This window comes from Sciurus vulgaris (assembly GCF_902686455.1).
Source record: "Sciurus vulgaris genome assembly, chromosome: X".
NCBI classification, from domain to species: domain Eukaryota; kingdom Metazoa; phylum Chordata; class Mammalia; order Rodentia; family Sciuridae; genus Sciurus; species Sciurus vulgaris.
Window position 1 is genome coordinate 92,256,245 of NC_136471.1, and position 14,410 is coordinate 92,270,654.

The 14,410-nt window shown below is 41.5% G+C and overlaps 1 pseudogene across 1 annotated transcript; it reads left to right on the forward strand.

Moving 5' to 3' along the window:
• The first annotated feature begins 4,356 nt into the window (after positions 1 to 4,356).
• LOC306651130 (pinin-like) lies at positions 4,357 to 6,598 on the forward strand (annotated as a pseudogene). Its single transcript has one exon. The product of its transcript is annotated as a pinin-like (transcript).
• Positions 6,599 to 14,410: the final 7,812 nt, after the last annotated feature.

Consider the following 14,410-nt stretch of genomic DNA (forward strand, 5'->3'; position numbering starts at 1 on the left):
ATTGAGGGGATATACCGACCTGCCAATGTTAAGAGGCACCTGAAACATTTCTGTGAGGGGTGAGGCCAGAGACAGCGAAACTGATTGTATATTCCTTTCCCTCTCTCCCCACCTTGTGTGTTTGATTATCATCTTTTAGGGGGAGGAATTGGGTGGCAAACGGTATAGTCTTACCCCCCCAAAGTGTATGGTAAAAAATTCCAAAAAGGAAAATTCTGGAGAGTATGGAATTAAGGTGACTCTTGAATAATCTGAATCTCTGTAAAATATATTGGCCCTCATTCAGAGGAAGTTGGTCCACCGTGGAGTCCCTAGACAAAGAGCTAGTTAGCAAAGTGTTTAGGGTCATTATATGGGACCCCAGTCATCCTGACCAGTTTCCTTATATTAATTGTTGGCAAGAAATAGTCCTCTCTTGGGCACATTGGCTAAAGGCTTTTCTGGAAGGGAACTATAAAATTATGATGGCCCAGGTGATGGCTCCCTTAAAATGATCACCAGAACCTAAGAAGCCCACTCTATACGGGGAACCACAGAAGATTCCTCCACCTTATACACCCCTGTATTATCTGCTGCCACCTGCACTCCCTATACCTACTGCAACTGTAACCCTGCCAGAGGCTGCTCACACCCTTGAGGCCACCCCTCCCATGAGGCCACTCAAAAGGCCCCTGACTGTAGCCACCCCAGAGCTTCTTGCTTTAACCCCATATCCTTTGGCAGGGAAGTACCAGGAGTATGCTGTTGGTGGTCCCCTTCTTAATAGATGCCAAGGTGCTTTGCAGATGCCACTGAGAGAAACTCGGGGGCCCATCTGTTATGATCAAGATGATTAGGTACAAAGGGGACAATGCACCTTCATATATCACCTTTTTACCTCCACTGATCTCCTGAATAGGAGAAACCACACCCCCTCCTTTATTGACAAGCCTCAGGCTATGATTGATGTAATATTATCCTTCATTCATATCCACAAACCCACTTGAACTGATTGCCACCAGCTACTCTGTTTAACACTGAAGAACACTGATAAATTACCCAGGCTGTGTTAAAGTGGTTGGAGAAACACAGGCTGGCAGGAACTGTGAATGCCCAGGTGTACACCGAGAGTCAATTCCTTGAGAAAGATCACCAGTGGGACTCTAATTATGACCAAGGAGTTCGGATGCTTGAGCACTATTTAGAGTTCTTTTGGGCAGCATGAAGGAAGGAGGGAGGAAGGCCATGAACATGAGCAAGACCTCCAGGGATCTGAAGAGAGCCCAAGTGAATTCTGTGAGAGGCTATGTGACACAATCCATCTTTACACCCCTTTTGACCCAAAATCAGCTGAGACTCAGCAGATGGTTAATGCAGCATTTGTTGGTCAGGCCCATGGATACATCTGTCCTAAATAGCAGAATCTAGAGGGTTATGCTGGAAATGAATGCAAGCCAAATATTGGAGGTTGTGATGAAAATACTTGTCATCTGAAATCAAGAGGCCTGGCATCATGCAGACCAAAGAATGAAGAGGAAGGTAGTTCTGCTTGCCAATGCCATAGTGGAATAGTCAGTACACCACCAGAGAGGTTGTCCTGATGGCCTGGAGCCAAGGCCAAAAGAGGAGCTGAAGAATGATTACCTTGCCCAGATGCAAGGTTAAGGTGGAACCAGTGTGCTCACTGGTCACTGGAAGAATGAGTGTCCCCAACAGAGGATTGTTGTACAATCCCTGGAAAAGAGGGAGGAGGCTGAGTGATTGTAGGACATTTCTAACCACTGTGGCAACTATATGAAGCCCCTGAGTATAATTTTGTTGGATTGGCTGTCCTGGGAATTGATGAAGAAGACTAGGACAGACCTTGCTCCATTTTGTCAGGCCTCCAGGAGCCTATGGTCTGAATGACTATGGGGGGCTGGCCCATAGCTGCATGGCCAATACCAGTGCAGAACATTCCACGGTGACAAAACCTCTGCACTCCATTTTGCATGCATAAGCCACTATTCTGGGAACTACAGGTAGCCAAGCTTTCCCCTTCTTACTGCCTCAACAATGCAATTTAGGCTGCCAAGAAGCTATTCATCAATTCCTATACCTCTCTGACTGCCTCTGCCTTTAATGGGTTGGGATCTATTGGGAAAACTGCAGGCCTGGATAATTTTCAATTCTCATGGCAAATCCACTGTGATCCTACAGAAGCCAGAAGCAAAATCCTGACTCACATTGTCCTCCAAGGAAGAGTTGCACCTCTGAAGTCTTGTAAGAGGTCCACAACAGGGACCTGAGCTTTCTTTCAAGGTGTCTGGGGTGTGGGCTGAAGATAATCCTGGACTAGACTGAAACATATCCCCAGTGGAGTAAAATTAAAGCCAGGGGCTTTAAAACAATATTTCATTCCTCACAAGGCACAGATTGGGTGAGAGAGGCACCTGTAGAGATGTCTCAAGTATGGAATTCTCAGACTCTGCCAGTTGATCTGGAACATGCCTTTCCTGCCAGTCCAGAAACTGGGGAACAGATGACTATCAGCTGGTTCAGGACTTATGATCAGTAAACCAGGCCACTGTTACCCTACACCCAGTCATCCTTAACCCCTGTACACTTTTATGCCTCATCCCCTCTGAAGCTGCTTTCTTCACATGTCTGGACCTCAAGGATGCATTTTTATGTTTCTGCCTGCCCCCTGAGTCAACCCAATCTTCACCTTCCAACCGGAAAATTCTGAGAATGGGACAAAGGTACAATGTTGACTGACTAACACCTGGATAGTCAGATATCATGGAATTCTGTGTGAGTATCCATGCATCCACCTAGAAGTAGTGAGGACCATAAACTCCATGACCTTCATGCCTGTCAGGCCAGGTCCACCAGATCATGATTGTATTGGAGTCATGGATGAGGTATTTTCCAGCCAACCAGACTTAACAGATCAGCCTCTTGAAGATCCTGATGCTGACTATTCACTGATGATAACAGTTTTATGGCAGAGAGAGAATGCCTTTCTGGGTACAGGGTGGTGACCTTAAATTCCACCATTGAGGCAAACCCTCTGCCAAAAGGAACTTCAGCACAAAAGGTGAAACTCATCACACTAACCCAAGCCCTTCAGCTTGCAGCATGGATGTGTCAATGTATTTACAGACTCTAAATATTCCTCCCCACCCTCTATGTATATGGATCTTGATATAAAGAAAAGAGTTTAATTAACTCAGGAGGGAAAGACTTAAAATATGGCAAAGAAATCCTTGAACTCTTGGATGCTGTATGGGTTGCTAAAAAACTGGCAGTCATACATTGTTGGGAACATCAAAGGTGAAATGCCACAGTTGCTTGGGGAATTAGTAAAACAGACTTGAAAGGTAAAGTTTGCAGCAGAACCAATGTCCCTGATTGCTATCCTATTACCTAGCCCATTGGCAGAGTGGGACCCCAATTTTTCAACATGAGAACATCAGGTTTAAAACTGAAAATGGAAGTTATCTCCCAGGTGGATGGTAGAGATTTGAATATGGCTGAATAGCAATTTCTGAGACCCTAGCCCCAGCCTTTGTCAAGCAGTTCCACTGGGAGGGAGACCCACAGTGACTGGATGGCTCTCAAGGCCACATTGAGCCATCATTTATACAATTTCCAGCCCTCCAGCATAGCCCAAGTATTGGGCAAACAATACAAAGCATGCATGGAATAACCCCCATCAGGAACCTAAGGCTTCCCCTGGGGTAAAAAGTGTTGCATGGGCCCCATTTGAAGTTATAGTTGTGTACTTTACTGAGCTCCCCCCACCAGGTTTAGGATTATAAATATTTGCTGGTCTTTGCGTGTACTTTCTCTGTGTGGGTAGAGACCTTCCTTACACAGAGAAGGCCATAAATATGAATGGGCCCAATCTAAAGGAAATCATTCTCTGATTTGGAATCCCAATCACCATGGGATTGAATAATGGGCTAACATTCATGGATGAGATGATACAGTTAGTGGCAAAGGGCTTGAAGATTACCTGGAAGTTACATACTACATACCATCCCCAGAGCTCTGGGAGGGTTGAGTGAATGAACCAAACTCTAAAGTTACAACTAAGTAAACCGTATCAGGAAATCCACCTACATAGGGACCAAATGTTGCCAGTTGCTTTGTTAAGATATGTATAATATGTCAAAATACATTCTACTATCATGTATATCTAAAAAGAACAAATAATTTTTAAATGCAGAAAAAATAAAAACTACAACAAAATGAATTAGGTATAGACTTACTAGATAGGCAGGCAGACAGGGTTCTCCCCTTATGAGAGTCTTATGGATGCTCTCCTCCCATTATAAGGGGTATATGAGGAGATCTAAAAGAATTGGGCAGGAGGTTTGCTGCAGAGAGAAGATGGCAGTCGCAGTGAGAACTTTGCAGGAACAGCTAGAAAAAGCCAAAGAGGGCCTAAAGAATGTGGATGAGAATATTCACAAGCTCACCCAGAGAGATCCGAATGACATGAGGCTGATCCAAGCCAGATTGCTGGCCCTTTCTGTTCCTGGTGGAGGTACAGGATGTGGTAGTTTATTGCTGAGGTGTGAATTCTCAGATAGTGGAGAAGGACCCCCAGCCAAACAGAGAGACCTTGAAGGGGCAGTCAGTAGGCTGGCCAGGGAGTGACGGACAAGAAGAGAATCACTCCAAGAAAGTGACCCAGAGGATGACGATGTTAAAAAGCCAGCGCTGCAGTCTTCAGTTGTAGCTACCTCCAAAGAGCACACACATTGAGACCTTATCCAGAATCAAACTATGGATGAAAAGGGAAAGCAAAGGAACTGACGAATATTTGGCTTGTTGATGGGCACCCTTCAAAAATTTAAAGAAGAGTCCACTGTTGTTACTGAAAGGCAAAAGAGATGCCAGGAAATTGAACAAAAACTTGAAGTTCAGGCTGAAGAAGAGAGAAAGGAAGTTGAAAATGAGAGGAGAGAACTATTTGAAGAGAGACATGCTAAACAGACAGAATTGTGGCTTTTGGAACAGAAGGTTGAGCTTGCGCAGCTGCAAGAAGAGTGGAATGAGCATAATGCCAAGATAATTAAATACATAAGAACTAAGACAAAGCCCCATTTATTCTATATACCTGGCAGAATGTGTCCAGCTACCCAAAAACTAATAGAAGAATCACAGAGAAAAATGAATGCTTTATTTGAAGGTAGACACATGAAATTTGCAGAACATATAAATAAAATGGAGGCTAGGCCTAGAAGACAATCAATGAAGGAAAAAGAGCATCAGGTGGTGTATAATGAACAGAAGGTGGAACAAGAAGAGGGTAAGGTGGCTCAGCGAGAGGAAGAGTTGGAGGAGACAGGTATTCAGCACAATGATGTAGAAATAGAGGAAGCAGGAGAGGAAGAGGAAAAGGAAGTAGGTGTAGTTCATAGGGATGTAGAGAAAGAACAGGAGGAAGAGGAACAAAAATAGGAAATGGAGGTAAAAATGGAGGAGGAACCTGAGGTAAGGGAAAGTGAGAAGCAGCAAGATAGTCAGCCTGAAGAAGTTATGGATGTGCTAGAGATGGTTGAGAATGTCAAAAATGTAATTGCTGAGCAGGAAGTAATGGAAACTAATCAAGATGAAAGTATAGAGCTTTCAGAAAATGAAACTAGCAAAGAATTGGAGCCAGAGATGGAATTTGACATTGAGCCAGATAAAGGATGTAAATCTCTGTCTCCTGGAAAAGAGAATGTTAGTGCTTTAGAAATGGAAGAGGAATCTGAGGAAAAAGAAGAAAAAGAATCTGAACCCCAACCTAAGCCTGTGGCTCAACCTCAGTCTCAACTCCAGCCCCAGTCCCAACTCCAACCCCAGCCCCAATCTCAGTCTCAACCTCAGCCTCAACCCCAGCCCCAGCCCCAGCCCCAACCCCAACCCCAAACCCAATATCAGCCTCAGTCCCAATCAATATTTCAACCCCAGCCTCTCTCTCAGCCTGAGACTTTGCCATTAGCTGTTTTACAGCCACCACCTCAGGTTACTCAGGAGCAAGGGAATTTACTACCTGAGTGGAAGGAGTTTTCTTTAGAGACTGTCAAACTCACTGAGGTGCCAGTAGAGCCAATCTTGACAGCGCATTCAGAAAGCAAAAGCAAAACCAAAACTAGAAGCAGAAATAGAGGCCTAGCTAGAAATAAAACAAGCAAGGGCAGAAGTCAAAGTAGCAGCAGCAGTAGTAGTACTAGTAGCAGTTCAACCAGTAGCAGCAGTTGAAGCAGTTCCAGCAGTGGCAGTAGCAGTAGTTGAAGCAGTTCCAGTAGTAACTCCAGTACAAGTGGTAGCAGCAGCAGAGATAGCAGCAGCAGCACTACTAGTGATAGTGAGGGAAAAATTCTAAGTAGGGGCCAGGGGCATAATAGAGATAGAAAGCACAGAAGGAGCGTGGATTGGAAGTAAAGGGATACTTCAGGACTAGAAAGAAGTCACGAATCTTCAAAAGGTGGTAGTAGTAGAGATACAAAAGGATCAAAGGATAAGAATTCCCAGTCCGACAGAAAGAAGTCTACATCAGAGAGCAGTTAGATGATCAGGCAAAAGATCTTCAAGAAGTGAAAGAGATTGACAATCAGACAGGAAAGACAAAAGGCATTAATGGAAGAAGCGGAGCTTTCTTTGCCTATTATTTGCAGATTTCTTGATGAATAAAAGGATTACCTTTCCTTGTAAGGAGGATGCTGCCTTAAAAATTGCATGTTGTAAAAAATCTTTTTGGAAAATACAGACTTTGTTCACCAGACATTCTTATACTTTTTCCGTAATTTTTTAAGAGTTATTTATCAAAATTATGTGAGGTTCCAAAATATGTAAAATAATAATAATAAAAGATTAACAACCCTTGTCATCTTTTTTAAATACCCTATACTCTTCAGTAAGAATCTGTATATTTTAATAGGTAAATCTTAGTCTGTTCCCTTCTAATTCTGTATCATACACTGCTTTTATAGAAATAAATGTGCATTTATTTCATTATTTTTGATGTCCTTGTTGATTTTGTATAATAAATATCCTCTTGGTGTCATTTTCAGCTTTTATAACTAGATATTGAACATGATTAGAATGTTTTTGAAGGTTTCATCAGTTTTATTTGCCTTAGACAATTATTTTGAGTTCTCGAGAGTCAGATCTTTGCAGCTTTGAGGGGGAATAGTTCTCTCTAAAATCATTTACTATTTTCTAATCTCCCTTGTTTTAATCTAAGCATTGTCCTGTTTCTCATTTTAAACCATATAGTTGTAGATAACTGAAAACAGTATGATTTGGTTGTCATTTTCTTTCCGATTATGGGAACATCATTTTTTTGTCTTCATGGTTACTTGTGTGATAACGGCATATACAATCTGTTAAAATAATGACTTCTTTCTAGGGGAGGGAGATAGAAGTAATCTTCTAAACTTGATTTTTGAGTTTGTGGTCTTGTCTTAACTTTTGTGTTGGCTCTAACTGAAACATACCGATGTGTGTTTTCAAGAATTTTTGTTTAAGGACATGTTGTATGAAAGTTTACAAAATGAAGGAAGTTCATCTAGATTTGAATATGTAAGCAAAATAGCACACAAGTGTACCAAGTGATTATTAACTTTGTTGTTTTATAAATTTGTATGAACTTAAAACAAAAAAGAATTGGGCAACATTACAATGAGGCGGCAAACACAGGTTCTTGGTTCAACCCTGACAATATATACCATCAAGGTGTATAGCCTGACCACTGATTCCCACCCTTTAAAGCAGGAGATCCTGTTTGGGTTAAATATTGGAATGTACAACCCCTAATGCCTCTTTGGAGGGGTCTGTTCACTGTCATTTTATTCACCCCTACTGCAGCGAAAGAGGCCGAGGTGGTCCCCTGGATTCAGCACAGCAGAGTGAAACCAGTTTCTCATGACTGGGAGTGCATTCCTGATCCAGCTGCACCATGCAAGTTGACCATTCGAAACAAGCGAGCTGCAACCCGAGAGACTCCTGAGGACAACAGCCCTGCTTTAGCTACCCCAAAAGCTGACTAATCTACTCATGCAGAGCTTGAGGAATCGACTGCCTGCCAAAATAAATAGACTATTTTTCTTTCCTATATTAGTCTTTTTACTGTAATGCTTTGACACTGTTCAATCCTTACCTCTCTGTTGTCATGATTTAGCCTGAATTTTCACTGTAGGATCAGCAGAGACTGCTCTGGCTGACTGGCACTGGATTGAAAAATTTCTACTAGCAGTCTTTTGCCTCCATTTGATAGGGAGTTTCATTGCTATTGGCTGTGTCTGATATGGCTCCCATTTGCAGACTTAATCCCCTCTTCCTATGACCCATGCTTTCACATAACTCAATCAGGCCAAGGTTTTGCCACAACCCTACTTTATCATACCCATTTCTCTTGCCAGGGTACAATCTCAGGGATATGCAGGTATAATAAAGCCACCTTTTTTTAAAATCTGCCAACAGGGGAATCAATATACTTGTATGGATCCACAGTATTCCCCAACTGAGGAATGGCTGGAAGTCCAAAGGTCACAGAAAGGCAATTTTGTAATAGGGCTCATTAATTTACAAAGTTCAGTTTACTAATATAAAGCAACCAGTGTCAGCACATTTTGATGCATGTGGGGTCATAATCGAGACTTGGGCACTTGCTGTGAGCCACCATATGTATGTTCACCATATCATATGGACACTTATCTGGGAAAGGCTCAATGAAAAGTATATGTGCAAACAGCCTGTAAATTGTATATAGTCCATGTGTACTGATTATGCTGAGTTGTTTTGTCCCTCTTAGAGTTGTGTTACATGGGCCACTTAGCAGAGTGAGAGCAAAATTGCCATACTTCAAAAGACTGTCATTGCACCTGAATGTATACTGGGAGCCTATAACTGTTAATTTCACAGGCTGCCGAATTGGCATACATGTAGCTGGATGAGATACTGACCCAGGAACTATACTTCAAAAGGTTCGCAACTTCACTTAAATTTTCCTCCCACCAGGTATTTCATTCCTTTTATGAGGAAGTAGAGAAAAGCCCACCTTCTATCTATACCACATTTGGAAACCTATTCCTAACCTTGACAGAGTCTAGTTCAATCTCTGAATATCTCTGCTTGTTATGTGTGTGGAGGAACTAATATGGGGAACCAGTGGCCATGGGAGACTAAAGAGGTAGATACCCATGAGCCCTATAGTGGGACCATGTCTCCCCAGTCAACTAGTGGTGTTTGATTCCTCAAAACCTCAGTTATTGGAAAATATTGTCTTGCTCCAGAGGCTAAAGTGTCAAACATTTCAGTTGGGACACTAACATGTCTGGGGCAAAAATTCTATAACTACCCAGAAAACCTGTGGTGGTCAACCTTTAGTCACACACAACTGAATCCCCACCCCTTATCAAATTTTCTAAACTTGAACAGGCCTGGGATAATGCTGCCTTAGAAATTAAATGTCAAACCTCAACCAGACTATACTGGATATGTGGAAGGGCCATCTATGCTAAACTTTCCTGATTCTGGTTCATATCTTGTGTATGACACAAGGACACAAGGACTTAGGACAATTTCTCCTCCTTTTTCCTCCTTCCATTAGCCAAAGGGGAGAGATTGGGGGTCCCAGTACATCAATTCTGAGGGCCCAAAGAGAGTGGCAAGCCCTGGCAAAAGGTAACTAGAAAGATGACAAATGGTCCCCTGAGCAGAAAATTCACTATTATGATTCAATCACCAGTAAGAGGACAGGTCCTGGGGGTATCAAACTCCCTCTACGTGTTAAATTCTATCATTAGGCAACAAGCTGTTGAAATTATAACTAATGAGACCATGCAAGCCCTCAGTTTATTGGCCAAAGTACTCAAATTTGCAATGCTATCACAACTGCTTGACTTTATCACTACTATCATGCTATCACTACTTGCTTGCTTCTGAAGGTGGAGTATGTAGGAAATTTAACCTGAGCAACTATTGCTTAAAGATTGATGAAGGCAAGATCATAGAAGAAATTACAGATTGTGTGAGAAAGATCACCCATGTCCCAGTACAGACCTGGAAAGGCTGGAACACCAGGGAATTATTTGGAGAATGGTTTTCAACTTTTGGAGGATTCAAAAATCTCATAAGTGTTACAGTTTTAATGTGGGGGCCTGCCTACTCCTGCCTTGCCTGTTGCCCCTGGTCATAAGATTTGTCTCCAGCCTCATGGAAGCTATGGTTGAAAAAAAGATGGTAGTGCATGTCATGATGATATAGAAATATAAGCCATTAAGTCAGTATGATGCTCTTTGATCCTGAAGGAATCAGAGCATCAAAAGGGGCAAGTGGTTGGAGCCCTCTTCAAATAAAGACAAACGGCACAATGTGGCTAGTATCTGTGTACATGCACAACTCTGTCCAACAACATAGTGTGGCCAGAATCTGTGCACACATGCACCACTATGTTGGACAATGTGGTGCCTTCAGTAACCATAAATGTGTGTTTCTCAGACAAATGAAGGGTGATGTGGCACACTCAGCACCCATGCACAACTTCTCTGACAGGCAAGGAGCAGGCACAATCCTGCCAACTCCCCCTCAGCATCCCTGCACACTTCTATGGTAACTTCTTATGATTTTATGGTAGAGAATACCCATGGAAAATGTATTTTTCCATATAGGGAAGAAAAAGGAACTAATATGTAACTGGAGGCAGAGGGAGGAGGGAACTGGCAGGGGCTATAAAAGGTGAAGCTCCACTGCATTCAGGGCTTGGACTGTGGATGAGGATCCACTGAGTCTCTGCTGGCACAAAATAAACACTTCTTCCTGTTGAATGCCCCCTGCCCTGTCTATGTGAGCATGAATTCTGTAATAATAAGAATATAACTAGAATTTGAGATCAGGCTTCATTTCACCTCTTCTCCTGGCACGTGGGGGTCTTTGTGGGCTGCAGGCCTCACTGATTCCTTTCTGGGTCCCTGTCTCATGGTTTCAAATAATGAAATACATGAATTGTGACAGAGAACTCAAGTAAAAATACAAAATGTGTTTAAATTTGAGAGAAAAAGATGGATCTCCCATGATGTGAGGGGGAAAGTGGCAGGAGGCTTTTTCACTTGGGTACTAACCTGGGGATTTATAGCTTCTGGATAAAGGCACTGATCAGAGTCCATGCTGAACAGACAATAAAAAGTATTAAGGCTAATGGTTAGAATTTGTGTTAAAGGTGCTTGGAGTGTACCAAGTATATTGGATTGGCCTATGACTTACTAATGGCTGTGCCTTGAGTAAATTTTTCTGTAACCTCCATTGGGGTCCACCCCCACTTCCATTTTCCCACAGCTCCAGGATAAAGGAGTTGACTGGAATGTTTAACCTCACCAGGTTGTCTTTATAGTTTAAAAAAAAATACTTAATTAGGGCTCATTACCCTGATTACTTGACTATTATTCAGGAATGAAAGCTGCCAGTCACGAAAGACATGGCAGTGGGTTCCAGCACTGTCAGATTATAACCTGGGGACAAAATGATCTCCACTTTTAAGATCTTACAGAGAACACTTCTGTGTGCAGTCCTGCCTGTTACCCACAGAGTTAAATACAACTCTGGACTCCCCATGTATGCAGGTGCCTATGTCTTGGCCCTGCTGATTTTTGCAGTGAGAGGTCCCTAAGAGTCTTTGCATCTTCAATGTGGCCTTCACTGGACAGGGAAATGTCCCTGATGCTTCCAAAGGAAGCCATATGTAGTAAGAAAGACTATGACCCATCCTGGCAGATGGCATGACTGGCAAAGGAAAGGGAGCCAAGAGACTTCTTCTAAGTCCCCAAGAGTAATCCTAAAAATTCTAAGCTGACTCTTAGTAAGTAGTAGATAGGAACAAGGTCAGTTTTGATCAACTTCATCTTAAACACCTGGCAGGAGAATATAACCAAGTACAGTCCTACATGGACATTTAAGAGTAACTTGAGATGTACACTTATGTCTGCTCTACAAAAAGCAAGTAAAACTGGAGACTGTAAAGTAAGAATTATTATGTGGGAGTGCTTAATAATTACTGTCACATAACACTGTAGAGTCATGGATTTGTCTTTAATTTCACAGGCAAAGTACTAATTGCTTTTGTGCTAATTGTTTACAAAAAAGTAATGGTTTGACACCTTTTTGTTGTTGTTCTCCTAGCATGATCCTTGCTGTATTCATGCCTTGTCTAATCACCCACCGACTGCCACCTTGGGCCTCTGGACAGAATTGATGCTAAATACCTTTTACTGTCCATGCCCCACCTAATGGCGAACAAGGACTTCAGGTCATTTCACCCTAATTTCACCATCTCTCAGCAGGAAGCAGCTTGGAGATGCTGTCACCCATTTTTCTATAGAAATGGAATGTAGAATTCACAGTGAGGAAATGCCACAGTGGTTCACCTCATGTTTTGTATTTAGCCATTACTGCTGTATGAGTGAGGCTTATTTTAAAATGGACACATGTTTTTTCCTCTTCTCCTTCTCCCCTCCATGGGGCGGGGAAACAGAATTACCTTTTCCCAATCCTAGGCCAAGCTTTCTGTCTTTGAGTACACAAATCACCACAGGAACCAGGTAATTCAGACTTCAAGGATGGCACAGAAGATCTAAGGAATGACTGTCTCCCAATTTAACAAGACAATCACAACCCTTAACATGGTATGACTCTCTTCTCCTCCTCTTCCTTCTTCTTTGATCATTTAAAGAATATTTGTTCTTTTTAGTTATAAATGACAGTATAATCAATTTTTTTCATATTTATGCAAACATGGAATACATTTCACTCTAATTAGGATCCCAGTCTTGTGAATATACACGATTTTGAGTGAATCTCTTTTTTCAAAATGCTTGGTTATCCCTGATGGGGAGAATAATGGCCTCTGGCACAGGAGTCACCTGTGCTTCTACTTTCCTAGCAGAGCAATAAAACTTCTTTTTCCTTTTTCTCAAAACCTTTTCATCATTATTGAATTGGCATCAGGGTCAAAGACCAAGCTTTTGGTAACAAATTGGCAACCTCTGTTCTCCCTGATGGGAAGAATCACAGCCTCTGGGACAGGAGACCCTCTGCTTCTCCTTTGTTAGAAAAGTAAAAACCTGTTTTTCTTTTTCTCAAAATGATATCCTCTTTATTGAATTGGCATCAGGGATAAGCACCAAGCATTCAGGAACAAATGTGTATTAGTTTTGGCATATTCATACATGGACATACTATAATTTGATCTATTTTATTACCTAGTACCTACCTTTACCCTCACGCTCCCTCTCTCAATCCCCTTACTCTACTGTAATAATGGTCTCCCTTTTATTTTCATGATATTCTGTTTTTGTTCCTTTGTTCTCTCTAGTATCTCTGTATGAGAGAAAACATTTGCCCTTCACTTTCTGAGTCTGGCTTCTTTCAGTCACCATTATGCTCTCCAGTTCCATTGACTCATCAGCAAATAAGAGAATTTCATTTATCTTTATGGCTGAGTAAAACTCCATTATATATGCATACACACATATTTTCTTTCACCATGTCTGTTGATGGCTATATAGGCTCATTACAGAACTTGGCTATTGAGAGTTTTGATTCTATAAACATTGATATGCATGAATTTCTGTAGAATGCTGACCAATAGTATTGATTCTTTTGGATGAATATCAAGGAGTGGGATAGCTGGGTCACATGCAACTAAAATTCCTAGGTTTTTATGGACCTTACATACTGATTTCCATATAATGATTGTACTAATTTGAACTCCCACCAACAATGTATAAGTGTATCATTTTCTTCTCCTCTTTGGCACTTATCATTCATATATTATTATTGAGTGAATTCTTGTATTGTGACTGAAGTGAGATGAAATCCTAATGTAGTTTTGATGTGCATTTCTCTGGGGATGTTGAACATATTTTTCATATATTTGTCAGTCACTTGTACTCCTTCTTTTCAGAAATGTCTGTTTACTTCATTTGCCCATTTATTTATTGGGTTTTTTTGTTGTTGTTGTTTGCTTGGGTGATAACTCTCTTGCGCTCTTTATATATTCTGGATTAATATCCCTTGTCAGAATAGTACCTGGCAAAAGATTTTCTCCCATTCTACAGACTCTTTTCACACTCTTGTTTTCTTCACTCTGCAGAAACTTTTTATTTGGTTGTCATGCCACTTATTGATTCTTGATATTATTTATTGAAATTTAGGCATTAAGATTTTTTTCACTCAGCATTTATTGGTGCTTACTAGTAACATGTTACATATTAGGCAGTGAGAGCTTGAGTATTAAGAGAAATATTTTCAACTTGGATTCAAAATCTAGTCAGAGAGACCTCCAAATCTCTGAATTAACATGTTCCATAAAATAACAGGTAAGTACAAAGGAGGCAACTATGTTGTCTGCAGTGCTGGAAAAAGGAAAAGGGTAGTATTTGCAAAATACTGCTTT